At 45.1% G+C, this 16,844-nt stretch overlaps 1 protein-coding gene and 2 long non-coding RNA genes across 18 annotated transcripts in view; 2 read left to right on the forward strand and 1 right to left on the reverse strand.

Annotated features, from left to right (window-relative positions):
• LOC118146121 (uncharacterized) overlaps nucleotides 1-8,502 on the forward strand; it is a 33,375-nt gene extending 24,873 nt beyond the window's left edge. The window contains exons 2-4 of one of the 2 annotated variants that reach the window (XR_013524874.1): nucleotides 4,883-4,972; nucleotides 7,587-7,777; nucleotides 8,204-8,502. This is a non-coding gene — a long non-coding RNA (uncharacterized LOC118146121). Of the gene's footprint in view, nucleotides 1-4,882; nucleotides 4,973-7,586; nucleotides 7,778-8,200 lie in introns of both variants that reach the window. The other variant, XR_008475482.2, reaches the window with a different exon arrangement.
• Nucleotides 6,876-10,215, reverse strand: LOC144578659 (uncharacterized). 2 transcript variants are annotated; one of them, XR_013524876.1, is made up of 3 exons: nucleotides 9,829-10,215; nucleotides 9,446-9,625; nucleotides 8,516-9,205 (listed from the first exon to the last, which is right to left on the reverse strand). It is a non-coding gene; the product is annotated as an uncharacterized LOC144578659 (long non-coding RNA). The 2 variants fall into 2 exon arrangements; XR_013524875.1 differs by lacking the exons at nucleotides 8,516-9,205; nucleotides 9,829-10,215 and adding an exon at nucleotides 6,876-7,799 and having other exon boundaries at nucleotides 9,446-9,606.
• The window catches only part of LOC100895981 (cyclin-Y-like protein 2), an 81,574-nt gene continuing 74,099 nt past the window's right edge, over nucleotides 9,370-16,844 (forward strand). For 8 of the 14 annotated variants that reach the window (XR_013524873.1, XM_078345461.1, XM_035267853.3 and 5 more), the window contains exon 1: nucleotides 9,839-10,203. The gene's annotated coding sequence lies outside the window, so the exon portion shown is untranslated. Of the gene's footprint in view, nucleotides 9,651-9,838; nucleotides 10,204-16,844 lie in introns of those variants that run through there. The other 6 variants (XM_078345462.1, XM_078345467.1, XM_078345468.1 and 3 more) reach the window with 2 other exon arrangements.

A 16,844-nucleotide genomic window follows, 5' to 3' on the forward strand; every position in this document is an offset into this window, starting at 1 on the left:
TGTCCCGTTTAAACTTTGTCCCTGATTTATAGGTAGGCTCAGTAAATATTTGTTGAATTGTCGTTGAATGTTGAACACCCAACAGCTGCTCTGCAACAGGAAATGCCATAGGGAGGGGCACCCAGAGTGCCCCCCAGTGGCACTTTAGGGCTGGCATAGAGGTTTTCAGAGCTGAGTCCAATGACACAACTTGAAACATTGATCTGAATCATCTGGCAGGTCAGAGACAATGAACACCCAGTCAGAGGCTGGGAAGTGACAGAGGGGCAGCTAGGATCATAATCTGTTGCTTTGGCTGAACACACTGCAACGTCAGTAACATCGATTTACTTGGGAGTTTGTCAGAAATGCACCCTTGGGCCGGGCATGGAGGTTCATGCCTGTAATCCCAATGCTTTGGGAAGCCAGGGCAGGTGGATCACGAGGTCAAGAAATCAAGACCATCCTCGCTAACACAGTGAAACCCTGTCTCTGCTAAAAATATAAAAAATAGGCAGGCGAGGTAAAACACGCCTGTAGTCCCAGCTACTTGGGAGGCTGAGACAAGGCAAATTGCTTGAACCTGGGAGGTGGAGGTTGCAGTGAGCCGAGATCATGCCACTGCACTCCAGCCTGGTGACAGAGTGAGACTCCATCTCAAAAAAAAAAAAAAAAAAGAAGCAGAAATGCACCATTGATCCCTACTCAGGCCTACTGAAGCAGAGTCTGTGTTTAACAAGATCCCAGGTGATTTGTGTGCACCTAAGAGTTTGAGACATGCTCCGTACAGCATCCTAGATTGCACTGCCCGCATTGATATCCAAAAATCCCTGTGCCCGGAGGCAGAAACCAAGCTTTCTCATTTACTGTATGACCTTAAGCAGTAGTTTTAGCCTCTTATGCTTTAATGTCTCTGCTAAAAACCCTGGGCCTATTATTTTGTAGAGGATATCATGAGGATAAAATGAAAAGACTTGGGCTGAGGCTCTCCTGCTGGCCTATGGTCTTTGGAATTTGGAGGAACTAGTAAGAGAAAGATGAGAGCAAGCCATAGAACAAGGGCAAGTGAAGAGGAGTGAACATCTAGAGAGAAATATATATTCATAGAAAACAGCAAACAATGGCCTCAGAGATAATTCAGAGTAAAACTCAACTAAATCACTCTTCATGAGACAGAACTGTTCATACCATCTCCCAAAAGGGGTGTTTCTCACTCATGGCTGAGCATTAGAATCACCTGGGAGCTTAAAAAGCCCAAGCCCACCAGTCTTCTAAACCTATTACATCAGAATCTCTGTACAAGGGACCTAGACAGCTATAACTGTAAAGCTCTCTGGTGCTTCACAAGTTTTAAGGTGCGCGCAAACCACCTCTGGGGAGTTGTTGAAATACGGATTTGGATTAGGGAGTTCTGAGCTGGGCCCTGAGACCTGAGGGCCCAAAACATTTCTTTTTTAATTATTGTATTTTATGTATGTATGCATTATGTATGTATGTATATGTGTATGTGTGCATTTACAGAGACAAGGCCCTGCTATGTTGCCTAGGCTGGTCTTAAGCTCTTGGACTCAAGTGATCTCCCACCTCAGCCTCCCAAAGTGCTGGGATTACAGGCATGAGCCACCATGCCCAACCCTGAGACATTTCTAACAAATCCCTAAATGAGGTTGGGGTTTCTGGTGCAGGGACAACACACTGAGTCACCAGGCCCCAAGTGATTCAAATGTGCAAACACAGTAGAGAACTGTGATTTTGAGAATGTTGCAGGGATTAAATGAGGGAGTAGTTGGGACACCTGTGGTGTGTAATTGCCAGTCAATTATGGTAATTCTCCTACATGCCCTTTTCTTGAGTGAGAGTAGATGATGAAGTCCCCAATGGAACGTATCTAGTATCGATTGAGCACCTACCATGTACCATGTGCTTTAAAGTATGCCACCCAAATGGGTCCATTTTTGTGGATGTGGAACAAACTCAGATAAAAGAAATTTGTTCAAACTTTTTTAGATATTGGTTAAAAAATACTATTCAAAAACACTTGTGAAAGCATGGTAAAGACTTTATTCAGGACCAATGCTATAGGTGTAGGGACAGCTGCAATGGAATGTTGCATTGGGCAAGAGAGATGGACAAGTGGGAAGTAATAGCCCAGGATCAGGGTGTGATTTGCTGAATGTAAATTTACTAAGATAAAACATCAAGAATAAAGGGGATTCTGGCTAAACCTATCAAACAAGAATCTTGCTGAAGACAGGCCAGGGTGATCAGAGATCACCTGGGGAATAGGGCAGACTGAGAAACATGATCAGATATTGAGGGGCTGATGGTTCTTGCTAAACTAACTTAATAGGGTTCTTTGCTACAACTGGGTGTTACAAGAAAGTGCATAGATGGGTGTAGGAGAAGCTTCAAGAGCCTGACTCAAGTTTGGTCAAGCAGAGAATCTTTGTCACATTGAATAAATGGTAAATCCTGGATTCATGCCCAGGGCTTTCCAACACCCAAAGCTGAGCCCTTTCCAGTCTGCCAAGCTGGCTGTCATCTAGAAGGCAAAGGCGGTGCATGTGTTGGACAGCTGCAGAGGGCAGGGCAGCTGAGCTGAGGATGTTGTGCAGGAGACAATGGAGGCTATTGTGAGAGCTGCCAGGTGGAGGGAGGGAAGAGCAGGTGTGTTGTGTTGGGCCAAGGAGCAGCTTAAGAGGGAAGCAGCAAGTTACCTCAACCAAGAACAGAGGGAAGACTTAAGGATTATGTCTCTGGCCTTCATCCAGGGCTTTTTGAGGCCTCGTTACCTTAGAAACACTGCTCACAATTGCCAAATGTCATTTATTATGCATCTACCTGAGGTGTGGGCAGCTTCTCTGGACCCTCTTGCCCCATACCCCATAGTGTGCAGTGTGCTTCCACCTATGATTGCAGCATCAGGGGTAGTCATCACCACTTTTCAGATGAACAATCCCAGGTAGGAGAAATCCAGGGACTGCCCTGACTTATCAGTCAGACAAAGACAAAACCCAGACCCAGAACTCTTAAATAAATGCTGTGGTGTGTGGGGCTTTGGATGCCTTGATTTGGCTAGAAATTCAATGGCTGTTCTATAGGCAGAGAAAGGGGACCAATTCCATGGGGCCATGGGGCCAAAGACTCCTCTGGCCAATGGGCATGACATTCTGTTTCCTTTAAGAAAGATGTGGAATCATGTCATCATTTGAGGTAGAAACAGCTAAGCATCAGGCTTCCGTACCATGAGCAGGCATAGGAAAGCATGTCATAAATCCTTCAGGAATCAATTATCCACCCAAGCAGCCTTGCCAGGAGACCCCCAGCTCTGCAGAGAGGCACTACCATCAGGGCTGGCAGCTCAGGATGCATCAATCATTGAGAGGGCACTGCCACCTCGTGGTATCTGCTGAGCACTGCTCCACCCTCACATTCTGTGGGCCCCAGTGAGGGTTTATGCATGTCAGATCTCTGCTTTTCCCTTCTTCTCTCTTCTTTTACCTTAGATGACAGGACAGATAGTAGTGACATTTACAAAGATAGGAAACACAAGAAGAGAGGCAGTTGTGGTGGGAAGGAGAGTGAGCTTGTATTGGAGAGAATTGGACTGGGGTATCCCCGACAGGGGGAACAGCAGAAATTCTATTAATTTTGTGGCAAAAAGAAAGATACAAATAAATTAGACCAAACTCTTTGCCAATGAATTTATTTATTTATTTATTTTGACGCAGTGTCTCCCTCTGTCACCAGGCTGGAGTGCAATGGCACCATCTTGGCTCACAGCAACCTCCGCCTCCCAGGTGCAAGCAATTCTCCTGCCTCAGCCTCCTAAGTAGCTGTGATTACAGGCGTGCACCACCACGCCCAGCTAATATTTGTATTTTTAGTAGAGACTGGGTTTTACCATGTTGGCTAGAGGAGTTGTCTCTATCCCTTGACCTTGTGATCTGCCTGCCTCAGCCTCTCAAAGTGCTGGGATTACAGATGTGAGCCACCATGCCCGGCTGCCAATGAATTTATTTACCTATGTAGAAAACTTGCAGAATCCCTTTTCTTTTTAAGAGGAAATATAGGCTGAGCATGGTGGCTCATGCCTGTAATCCCTGCACTTTGGGCAGCCAAGGCAGGCCTCTGAAGTCAAGAGTTCAAGACCAGTCTGACCAATCTGAAGAAACCTGGTCTCTACTAAAAATACCAAATTAGCCAGGCTTGGTGCCAGATGCCTGTAATCTCAGCTACCAGGAAGCTGAGGCAGGAGAATGACTTGAACCTGAGAGACAGAGGTTGCAGTGAGCTGAGATTGTACCATTGCTCTCCAGCCTGGGAAAGAGTGAAACTTGGTCTCAAAAAAAAATAAGGTGTGGCAGGGGGAGGAATACAGATACTGTATAGTTCAGGTGATATCTAATTGGTATCTACTTTTTTGCTAGCCAATCAAATGCACAGCCCTTTCCCTCCCCAGGAAAATTGTGCCAGTGAAGGTCTGGGGAAGGGGCCAGTCCCTTACCTTGGTTACAACTTGCTACTTTATTTGTGATGTCAAGTCCATTTGGCAATAGGCAGAGCCATCTTTCCCAGAGAGAAGATGAGGTGGGTGATAATATTCTACTGTCCTTACATTTCTTTGCAAAATAAATATATTCTAGAGTCAATGGATCTTAGAGTGGGAGAAATCTTAGAAGCCAAATTTGATGACTTTTAAATTGGGTTTTATACAACGCTGGGGTTCTGAAGAAGAGGCACTGGATATTCTGAGGCTGGGGGCACCAGCTAGGCTGTTGGTCCCCTCTACTATCATCTGTTTCAATGATAAGCTTTGATGTAACATTGTATTAGTATGTTAAAGCTGCTATAACAAAATACATAGACTGGGTGGCTCAAGCAACAGAAATTTATTTCGCAGGTTTCTGGAGGCTGAAAGTCTGAGATCAAGGTGCCGGCAGTGTTGGCGTCTGGTGAGGGCTCTCTCCCTGGGCTGGGCCAACTTTTCACAGTAAGCTCACATGTTCTTTCCTGGAGGTTTGCGTGGGGTGGGGGAAGAGACAGTTGAGGCTCTCTGGTGTCTCTTCTCATAAGGACACAATATTATGGGATCAGGCCTCCACTGTTATGACCTCATTTAACTGTATTTCCAATACAACCACACTTTGCGTTAGGGTTTCAACATAGGAATTTCAGGGGACACAAACATTCAGTCCACCACAAACATCTAGTGTGGAGAAAAGAATTTCGATGATGTTTGAGAACCTTCTCCTGTGTCAGAGCCCCCAGGGACTGAGATGACAGAGGGGATGGACCAGAGTGGATCTTGACTCCCAAGGCTACCCAGTGAGGGGACAGCAGGGCCTGGTCACACCACAGGAGTGCATGTTATGGGGCCTTCCTATGTGGATTGCAATTTAGGGAAAACTCTTCTTAGAAATAATGGTGGTTTGCTTACAGAGGACTAGGTGGCTTAAAAGAGAGAGAGAGAAAGAAAAGAAAAAAGAAAAAAAAAGATGGTTCCCAAGTCAAATGGAAATTTTAAAAAATCCAGAGTGGGGCTAAAATTGGCTACGCATTGAAAGTCAATGGGGGATAATTCCCTTGAAATACAATTAAACCAACTACACAGTGAAGCACAGAGTACACGCTGAATTTATCTAGAGCCTGGGATAAGCGTTTAGTTTTGTGATAAGGACTTGCAGAGATTTTAAAGGAATCTTCTGGGCTGTCTTGATAACACTTATTACATTATTATACCTGATTCCACCTACTTGGACACAGCTGTACTGTAATTTCTACCTTTGATTTCATATTGTTAACACCTGTATTTTACTCACAAATGTAATGAAGAGATAAAGAGACAGTGGACATTTTCCAGCAGTATCTGGAAAGGATCTTGGTACTGCGTCGTCACATCAAGCACGTGTCTGACACACAGCAGCTGTTTGGTAGATACGTATTGGATGGATAGGTGAATATGTCAGAAGTAACACAGACAGGGATTCAGGGGTGAAATGGATGCTGGCTTACGAATAAGGAAGTGATTGCTGGAGGTGGCATTTTCTGGTGCTTGGTGCTTGCTGGTTATGGATATCTACCTGCCCCCTGGTGGCCCCTTCCAAGTCCAGTCTGTGGGTCTGTATCAGTGTGTTCTTTAGTGTAGAGTGTGGCCAGAGGCCAGGACAAGGGAAGGTTGGGCAGATTCTCCGGGCCTCCGATGAAGATGCCCTGAGCCCTTGTGCTCTGCAGATGAGGCTCTGGCACTGTCTCTGCTGTTTTCACACTTATTTTTTCCTTCCTGACTTCTCCATACTCGGTCTTCACACCTTGCTCTTGTTCCCCTTTCCACCTGTGGCCCCAGTTCTCCAGGGCTGCACGGAACTTGGAGAGAGCATTGTGGTGTCTGTGATGACTAACGTGGGCACCTTGTTGGTGTGTCCCCCTAAAACTCACTGTGTCTGCAGGGGGTGGCATTAATGGGACACAAGTGAATGAAGAAAAAAGACCTAGGGATGCCCAAGAAAAAGTGAGCACTTGCTCCAGAGGAGCCTGGGAAGGGGGCAGGAGAGGAAGGCTGGTGGGAAGGACGTTCAGCAAAGTCAGACTGATGGGGCTTATCTATTTCTCCCCTCTGCTCTGTGGGACGGAGCTTGCTTTCTCCTGCCTCCATGGTCCTGGGTCAGCTGTGCCTTCTCATCAGACTTCCTCTGTCACCTTGCCCACCATCTCCATTTCCCTGATGCTCCAAAGTACTGTCACATCTGCTCCCAAAGTGCTGACTCTGTAAGAGCTGCAGATATACATTCAGGGACTCCTGCATATATACATAATGGGAACTCCTGAATTAGTGTCACAAACCCATGGGCTCTGCAGGGAACACACGACTACAGCCAGGGATAAAACACTGAAGGAGGTAGAAGTAACATTTTTATTTACATGTTTCTGTGATTCCAAAAGTGGTACATATTCATTGTAGAAAATCAGCAGAGAGCTTGAGGGACACCCTGAGGATTGGGCAGAGCAAAGCAAGCCTGAGAAGGATTTAGGCCTTTGAGGGCTGTGGTCTAACTTCTGCCAGGCCAACTGCCAGGGATGGGCAGACTTTGATTCCTATCCAAGCTCAGTGACTGTGCCAAAGGCCCACCTTGACTTCAGACAGGATTCAGCCACTCCCTTTGTCCTCTCTTCCCAGAGGCAGTTGAGTTGCTTAAAGGAAGGCAGGGGTGCAGGGGAGGCTGTGGGGTGGGTGGGAAGGAGGGCAGAGGAGAGGCCCTGCATGCAGTGTCTGTTCACAGGGCACAAAGATCTGAAAGGTGGTTGGGAACATAGGCAAAAAAGCCCGAAGGTGATGAGTCTCTCCAAGCCCACCCCATGAGTGGGAATTCAGGGTGTGGGCAGACATGGGGCTTCTGAAGTAAGTAGTTTCTGGCGGGACTGTGGTCATACCCCACCAGGTGCTGCTTCAGCCCTTCCCATCTCCTGCCAACCCAGGCCAGGGTGGCCATGCCCAAGCCCACCTTTCCCTCCTCCAGGAAGCCTTGGGGATGCAGGGCTTGAGCTTAAGCCATCCTTGAAAGCAGCCTGGCCAAACTGCCTTCCTCCATGCCTCTCCCCGAGCACAGGTGAGGATGCTGATGTGTTTGGCCTTGTCTCCTTCTCTTGGGGACCCAGGATGGCTCTAGTCACAAATCCAGAGGCCCAAAGGATCCACAGCGAACACAGGCACTGCAGCTGACAGAAGAGCACGTGTCCTGGGCAAAGATCCAAAATCCCCCGAGCTCTGCAAATTTGAACCTTGTAGGAAGGCAGCCTGGTAAGGCCTCATCTTCTGACATCTGGATTTAAACAAATTGTCCTGATTTTTCAACATTGGCAATGAACCTTAAAACATTTTAAAGCAATGTGCAGGCTAAGCCCCATATTACCAGAGGCTGTCTTTGACTGGCTTGTGCTGGTGGCTGACACTCCATGAGTACTTACCATGCCAGGGAAAGGACCCGAAGGTCCTTTCTTTCTTCCTTTTTTTTTTTTTTTTGTAATCAATGGGTTTTATTTTCCTAGAACTGAAATCATCTACAGTTCTCAGAGCTAAACTTCCAAAGCTACAGTCAGCAATTTTTCATCAGAGCCCAAGGAAGAGGGGTCAGGGTAAAAGAGACAAGAGGCTGAAGAGAGGCATAGAGAGATCCTTAGGAAGAGGGGGGGAGGGGGCACTTATTTCCCTCTGTCCTCTCAGTAGATTACAAATCGGATCTCGTGACAACACTGAGGGGACCAGGTCAAGGTATGTGGATGAGAAATGACACTGGAAGGAACACCAAAGCTCCAGCTACAAAAAGAAAGTCATCAAGCTCCAAATAGAAGGGGAGCCTCCCAGTGCACCTCAGAAATAGGGGCAATGATGTGGAAGGATGGAGCTGGAATCACAAGCATGAGCCACCACACCTAGCCTGGTATTTGCTTTTCTAATCTCATTTAATTCAAAGAGAAATTGCACAGCGCTCAGATGTCTTTCTTAACATTTTGGGCACTCACATTTTTGTCCAATAAAATCTTTTAAGGACTGCTATTTACATTATTTTCTAAATATACAGGTATATTATTAAATGAAATGTGCTCATACAAATCAGGCATTCCGTCTGCTTTTCCCTTTGAGTATCACTGATCTGCAGACATGAAAGAACTTTTATTTTTCAAGCAGTTCTCCTGAAATGTTATTTATTGCAATTGAGCTGTTGGGGCGGACAAGGATTTAAGAGAACTGCAAGTGTACAACCAGATAAGGGCAGCTCCAGCGCTTTAAATAGCCGGCCAGGCCCGGAAGGCTTCCAGGCTGAGAGCTCTCAGGGGCAGGGCTGGCCGTGGTCGAGGAAGAAAAGAGGGGAAGAGATGGCCTCTGGGAGATGAACACCTCAAAGGACCTGGTTTCTGGCAAAGAAAACCAATAGGCCAGGACCAGTGGCTCACGCCTGTAATTCCAGCACTTTGGGAGGGCAAGGTGGGAGGATGGCTTGAGCCTAGGAGTTTGAGACTACCCTGTGAGACTACTCCCCCCACCCCGTCTCTAAAAAAAATATATAAAAATTAGCTGTGTATTTAGGTCAATATGTGATAGTTTATTTTGACCAGTGTGGTCTTAGATGAAATTATTTCGTAGGCGTGGAGATGCACGCCTGAGGTGAGAGGATCGCTTGAGCCCAGGAGGCTGCAATAAGCTGTGACAGCGCCACCGAACTCCAACCTGGGTCATAGAGCGAGACTCTGTCTCAAAAAAAAGGAAGGAAGGAAGGAAGGAAGGAAGGAAGGAGGGAGGGAGGGAGGGAGGGAAGGAAGGAAGGAGGGAGGGAGGGAGGGAGGGAGGGAAGGAAGGAAGGAAGGAAGGAAGGAGGGAGGGAGGGAGTGAGTGAGTGAGGGAGGGAGGGAGAGAGAGAAAACCAGATCAGCATTTGAGGTGTCCCTTCCTCTCAGCCTTAGCAAGGACCTGTGTTTTGAAGCGGAAGGCAGGTGCGTGGTTCAGTCAGGCCCAATGCTCAGACCGCTCCTCACTTTTCACATCCTGGAGAAGGAGCTGTCAGGTTTGACCACGGTCGAACAGCAAATGTAGTCCAAGGGACGGCTAGAGGTGAGGTCGACCGCAAGACTGCGTGGGCTGAGCGGAAACCTGAGTCAGGAGGCAGCCAAGCAAGGTCAGTGGAGGGGGCGGGGCCCGAAGTGGGGCGGAGCTTGGGAAAGCAGGGCGCGAGGGCGGGGCAGGGCCGGAGGCGGGGTTCAGCCGGATCACGGGGTGGGGCGGGCACCGTAGCCCCTTGAGGCTCGCGCCTGCGTACTGGTCCGCGGCGGGGCGGGGCTGCGCGGTTTCGCGACCTTGGAGGGAGGAGTCCAGGCCGGCGCCGGTAGAGGAACGGGCGCGGTGGATTTGGAGTCCGGCGCTCCCTCAGACCGTGGACGCGATGCTGGGAGCTGCGGCTACGGCTGCGGGGACTGCAGAGATGTGACGGGCGGCCCTAGCTTCACCTTCCGTCTTCCGGCCCGCAGGTTACTGGGCGGCCTGCTGCCGGTCCTCGGCATAGGTGGCAGCGCGACCTCCGCACAGTAAGAGCGGGGCTCCGGGCCCGAGTCGGGGCCGGGGTCGCCGCGGGCTCTGGGGCAGCCCAGGACTAGGCGCACAATCCCGGGCGGGACGGAGGCCAGGTCTCCCGCGCTGAGGTGGTGGCGCCCTCCTGTCCCCCGGCCTCCAGGGTGAGCCTCTCTAGCTCCCCGCGGACGCGGGGCGGGCGCGGACCTGGGAGGCGGGAGGACGCCGTCCCTGCGGCTGTAACTGCGCGGGACCTCGGGCCGCGGGCGCCGCTGTCTCTCAGGGGAAATCAGGGTGCGGCTGAGGTACTCAGTGATTTCAGAGCCTGGTAGCTTGTGAGGGTGGATGAGGAAAGTACCGGGGCGCCCCGAAGGAGTGGGATTTTTTTTTTTTTATTAATTGCAGGGCTAAATCAAAGACACACCCTAAAACACATCCTGAGGTGAAACTTTGGCGGGGCACACCGTTGCGTAGGTTCAGATCTTCTCTCTTCTCTTTAGACATGTATTTTCATACATTTTCTTTTTACTGCACCTACTTTCTTGCGAAAGTAAAAGGAGGAATGAAAGGACTCCTTCGTGGTGGCCCTTGGTGGCAAAGCTTAAGTTTTCATTTCAATAATTGCATATTCATGTGTGTGGGCTCCGCGGCCAATGAGGCTGGCTGCTCCCAGGCTAGGCCTTAGCGGGGTGGAAATGACTGATGCAAGGATTCTGTGGTCTCAGATTAGAGTGTTGGTTGCTCACTCCTATAGATGAGAAATTGAGCTTTAAGCTTTTCAAAATGGCCATATGAAAGGCATTCCTTTGGCTGGGCGTAGTGGCTCACGCCTGTAATCCAAGCACTTTGGAGGCTAAGGCGGGCGGATCACCTGAGGTCGGGAGTTCACGACCAACCTGACCAACATGGTGAAACACCGTCTTAAAAAAAAGAAAAGAAAAAGAAAAAAAGGCATTCCTTTTTTCCCGAGCATTAACATATAGCAGAGCCTATAAATTTGGCCAGTGTTTTTAGAGCATCCTCTTTTAGACTCGTTTAGAGACTTTAGAGATGGCAGCTACTCTTTAACCGAAAGAAACTTAAGATGCTCTCCTGCAAAAGATAGGTGCAAAACATCTTATCCATCATCAGTATGTGATAACGATGTAAATATTCCTGAGTGTTTGCCTGAAATCAGTGTTCTTTCTCTTGGACTTCATTACTGTTTGCTTCTCTTAATTTATGAAAACTCTTTACTGTTATTTTTTGTTTTCGTTTGTGTTCTCAACACATTGGGTTCAAATAATCTTCAGGTTAAAAATGCACACTTTGTTGAAACTTTTAGCCATAATTCATACTGTGGTACTTCAGCATCGTATTAATAAACCATAGTTAAGAAGGCGCTAGAAGCCATCCTGAAAGCAAGCAAAGTCTCCATTAAGAATTCTGTAAAAATTCTACCTTTCCGCATTCAGACCCGCGTTTTTGTTGCTTTGACTCAACTCCTTTGACTGTATGGTGGAAGAAAGGACTTTGAATCCATATTTAGAAGTCCTTCAGTGACTCCATGGTCTATATCGATGAAATTCAAAGTCCTTCATGTTAGTGGTATTTGTCAAGATTCTAGTGTCATCTTCTACCATTATGCCTGCCCTCTCCGTGTAAGACTGCTTGCAGTTCTCTGAAGATGACATCTTCCTCTGTGGTTTTTCAGTATTCCTTTGTTGAGAATTCTCTACTTAGTAAACAACTTGCCCTTGAAGACCTTACTAAAGTGTTATCTCTGAGGCTTGTCTAGACAGCTCATCCCTCTTGTCTTAACTGATTCGTACATTCTGCAGTTAGTATTTGATGACTGGTAGTTAATGATTTGTTTGTAGGTCTGTCTCCACCAGGTTTTTTGGTTTCTTCGTTTTTTTGTTTTTTCTGAGAGGGCGTTTCTTACTGTTGCCCAGGCCAGGGTGCAATGGCTTTAATATCGACTGACTGCTACCTCTGCCTCCCGGATTCACGAGATTCTCCTGCCTCGGCCTCCCTGGTAGCTGGGATTACAGTTGCACACCACCACACCCGGCTAATTTTTTTGTATTTTTAGTAGAGGTGGGGTTTCGCTATGTTGGTCAGAGTAGTCTTGAACCCCTGACCTGGTGATTCACCTGCCTTGGCTTCCCAAAGTGCTGGGATTACAGGCTTGAGTCACTGTGCCCAGCCTGATTTTTGGGCTTCTTAAGGGAACAGAACTTTGCAACTCTAACACAGTGTGGTGCAAATGCTCAAAACCATTTACTCAATGCGTTTTTGACAAATAATCTGAGTCTTGAATATAGCTGTAAGATAGGTGAAATATGTTAGACCATTGCATTCAGCATCAGATAATTTAGAAAAGAAGAATGCACAAGGTTGTTTTAAATATCGAAGAATGAAGCAAAAATTGTTGTTGGGTAGGAATGAAATCCCAGTTCTGTTTTTAAAAATTCACTTTACGACACAGGAATTTAAGGGCGTGACCAATAAGGATTGCTGTTTCATTGGTCCTACAGCTTTATTTTGAGGTGCAGTAATTTGCCCAGAGTCATGCAGGTAGAAAGGGAAGGCAAGGATTACAGTCCAGGTTTGACCATCTTTGTATTTCACTCTTGCTCCCAGTCTCCTAATTCTAAATTTTAATTGTTTTACAATTCTAATGGGGGTTGTGAGCGAATTGGAGGTGTATGAATAAAGGGTCTATTAAATTAATAGAATATTGAACTTGAAAGAATTAACAGATTATTTGGTTTAACTTAAAAATGGTTAGCATTAAACAGCTCCAGCCTGAAAAGACAAATAACTTGTTTGGGATTGCTTAGGCTCACCTATATCTCCTATCTTCTGACCTTGTGATTGTGCATTTTTCACTACTCCATGGTGCTTTGGGGTGAAATCAAGGAGTTGCTAGTGTTTTTTCAGAGGGAGTGCAAATCTGCTTGCACGTTATCCCTCTTTGAATCCATAGCTGCCACTCCTAGGGACTTAGAACCCTTGTGGCTGAGAAACATGGTAATTCATTTGGAGATACAACAGAAACCTAACCTTCACTATTCCACTCAGCCAGATAGTTTTAACATCAGTGCTTGGGGCCCTCTCTTCAGATGCCCCATAACAAGTGGCTTCTGATTACCATATAGAGATCTCACATATAATTAAGTTTTGATGGTAAAATGAGATTTTAATATAAGAAGGTTGCAGCTGCATGGCTAAAATTACTTATGTGGCTGGTCTGTGAGAAGAGTCTATCTTATTCCTATGTGATAGGATTTTGGGGGAAAAAGTGGATGATTGTGGCTGCCTCTAAAAAGTCAGTTTTGAAATGTGTACTTAGTGGCATGGGCCTGACCAATTCCAAAAGGCTTTTTATCTTACAAACAACTTAATGGTCAAATTTTAAGAATGAAAACAAACTTTTAATTTTTCTTATCTCCTGTCATATCTAAGTGATTTTAAACGATAAAGCATAAATGTGATGCTGAATGTTTGCTTTCATATTTGATGTTTCATTTTTGCTGTAGTTTTTATACCTTTAGATGATTATACAGTGTTACAGTGACTTATTTCTTAATATTTGCACATCTAGATTTCTTACTCTTTTGCAGGTAATGCAGTTAGTGTATAGTTCATCATTTTGTTTCATTCCTTTAAACTAAAGGCCTAAGAGCAGGATTACAAGTCAGAGGGTATGAAGGTTTTGTTAATTTTGAAAAATATATCAGATTTCCTTCTAAAAGATACTGATTTACACTGACTCCAGTAGAGTTTGGTTGGCTAGTTCTATCATGTTTTATAGGTTTTTGCTTCTAAAAGTTTATTTTTTAAAAACAAGGATGAGGTTACTTGCAATCTAACGTCATAGTCCATAGTAGAAAAGCAAATGCAGTATTCTTCCAGTTTTATTTTCTCCTTTATTTGTCCATCATCCATAAGTTTATTGGAATCTTCTCACCAATTTTCATTAGCACTAGTATCATAAATATATTAATCTCTTGAAAAATATTTCTGATCTGTTTTTCCTCATTATAGGCTTTGTAGGTTTTGTATTATTAAATTTATATTATTGTATATCTATTTTAAAGTCAGTGTGGCTGGGTGCAGTGACTCATGCCTGTAATCCCACCACTTTGGGAGGCTGAGGTGGGAGAATCGCTTGAGCCTAGGAGTTTGAGACCAGCCTGGGCAACGTAGTGAGTCCCATTCTCTATTTAAAAAGAGAAAAAGAAAAAAGTCAGTGTGGGCCAGGCGCAGTGGCTCAAGCCTGTAATCCCAGCACTTTGGGAGGCTGAAGCAGGCGGATCACGAGGTCAAGAGATTGAGACCATCCTGGCCAACATGGTGAAACCCTGTCTCTACTAAAAATACAAAAATTAGCTGGGCGTGGTGGTGTGCGCCTGTAGTCCCAGCTACTCAGGAGGCTGAAGCAGGAGAATTGTTGAACCGGAGGTGGAGGTTGCAGTGAATTGAGATTGTGCCTAGTGCCTGGTGACAGAGTGAGACTCTGTCTCAAAAAAAAAAAAAAAAAAAAGAAAAAGAAAAAAAGTCAGTGATTTTTGTCTTTTGATTGTGTTATCTGAGAATGAAGGTCATGCTCCTATCTGATGCATACTTTTATTTCCTTAAGCTTCTAGAGTTCATTTGGTTATGTATATATATTTAGAAAGTTAATATGCAACTGAGGTCAGATTTCATTTATGTGTATTTTATGTTATAGAAAACTACATTATTATGTTTTCATTCTTTTTTCTGAACTTAAATAGAAAACAAAGCAAAATAACCCAACTTTTTTTAAAAAAATAGGTACTTATTTTTTAATAATTAATGGTAAACTTTTGATAAACTAAAATTTTATGACAGCAATTTATTGGTTAATTGAAATTTTTATCTGTTCAAGATTAACCAGAGGATTGTCTTTAACTCTTGTTGTTAATTATTCTAAAAGATGTGAAAGAAAAGCTTAGTAATCTGCTCCTATTGGAGAGTAGGCCATTCTAGGTAGATGAGACAGAACAGGTTAATAGTTTACCTTGAGTGCTGGGTTTTGTCCTGGTTCCTGGCATTGAGTTTCTTACATAGTCCTCAGCAACCCTAGAAGATAGGTTCTTTTAGTATGTTCATTTTGTGGATATGAAAATTTAGAGACCAGATAACATAGGTAGTGAGCATTGGAAGTGGAACTCAGTCTGCTTTTAGAAGATGCTATTTGATGCCAAGGATTCGGACTTCATTTCTTAGACATTGGAAAGATTAGATGTTGCAAAGCAAGGGGATGATATGGTATGTTCTCTCTTTTGGGGAGATTGCTCATGTGACAAAGTGGCTATATATTGAATTATGTTTCTAATAGGAAGTGGTTGAAATAGTCTTGTGAGAAATGAAGGCTAAACTTTGAGGTGGAAGTGGAGATCAGGGGATATTTTGAAAAGATACAGGATTTAATAACTGATTTATAAGAGAGTGAGAAGGCAGAGTATTGATTTGGAAGACATAGAGTGGGGTAATGACATGAATATGTGCTCACAGCCCTTTGTTATATTTCTTTCACAGCATTGACTGTGATGTATTTTACCTATTCTAGTGACACATCTGTCTCCCCCACTGGATAGTGTGCTTGTCAAGGATAGGGACTGGGTAGAGGAATGAGTGAATATAGGATGAGATAATATAGAAAGACATCAAGGGACCAAATTGGGAAACACCAGATCACCAAAATGAAAGAGTGAGTGGAGGAAGAGGAGCTCTAGAATGTGACAGTTGTCAGGGAGGATGGGGAAAGAGCCATCAGGGAGGGAGCAGAGGGGAGGAAAGTATTAGCACAGATGTGAGCATGTAGAATGCTGCCACCTCAGGCTACAAACAGTTGTGGTTGATGTGGGCTGCTGTCATAAGCTGATGAATGGTTGTAGGGGGCGACTTTGTCTTTCCTTTGTTACAGACCGCTCCCCCTATGACCCCCACACCCCTCCCCGCCAAGCTTTTTCTAAGTATCTGATTGCTTTCTGCCTCTCTGGCTTCTGACTTCTGCTTGCTACAGGTGCTGATGCTGGGGTGTGATTCAGCCTATTGAGATTAACCAATGAGAACAGTCCTTTCTTTTTAAGTGAATTGACCAGTCACAGTATGTGAGATGTAATCTGAGTTTTTAGCTCTTCTCTGCCAAGTTGATTGCATTGGAATGCTGTAGAGTTACTTCTCTACCTTTAAAGACTTCTGATTGGTTGTATTATGCTTTGGAGCCATTGGGAAGCCAGAGGATTCTTAAAGGTTGGATCCATGAGCACTGAAGTTTTTCACTTGTTTCCTTTTTCATGTTGATCAGTAGCTTAGTTGGAATGTAGTTGGATCATCTTTGAAGACTGTTGGTCTTAAAAATGCCACAGATTATTCCAAATAATTAAGAATCTCTCTGTTTTCTTTGTACTTTATAGTTATATGAGACATAGGGGCTTGTTTTACATTTTCTTGGTCAGTTCCTAACTTCATGTGTCTATTTTTCAGTGAGTTACTTGGTAAAGGAATTTGCTCTTTATTTTTTCTACATCCATTTGCTTCTGGCCATCCTTACCCTGTGTTCTCTGCCTTCTCTGGTTTTCATCTACCTGGTTTCTGGCCTTGGTAAGAACAGTAGGAAGGGGAAAACAGAAAAAGCATGAGTGAAGCTCCTCCCTTCCCTTTGTTATGAGAGTCATTACTGCTTCAGTCCCTGCCATAAGGGACATTTGCTCCCAGCTGTTCATTTTGGCATGGCCTCCTACCCTGTATTTGAGGTCTGTGTGTGGGAATAGAAATGCAAGGCATAGCT

Source organism: Callithrix jacchus, chromosome 12 (genome assembly GCF_049354715.1).
Source record: "Callithrix jacchus isolate 240 chromosome 12, calJac240_pri, whole genome shotgun sequence".
Classification (NCBI taxonomy): Eukaryota; Metazoa; Chordata; class Mammalia; order Primates; family Cebidae; genus Callithrix; species Callithrix jacchus.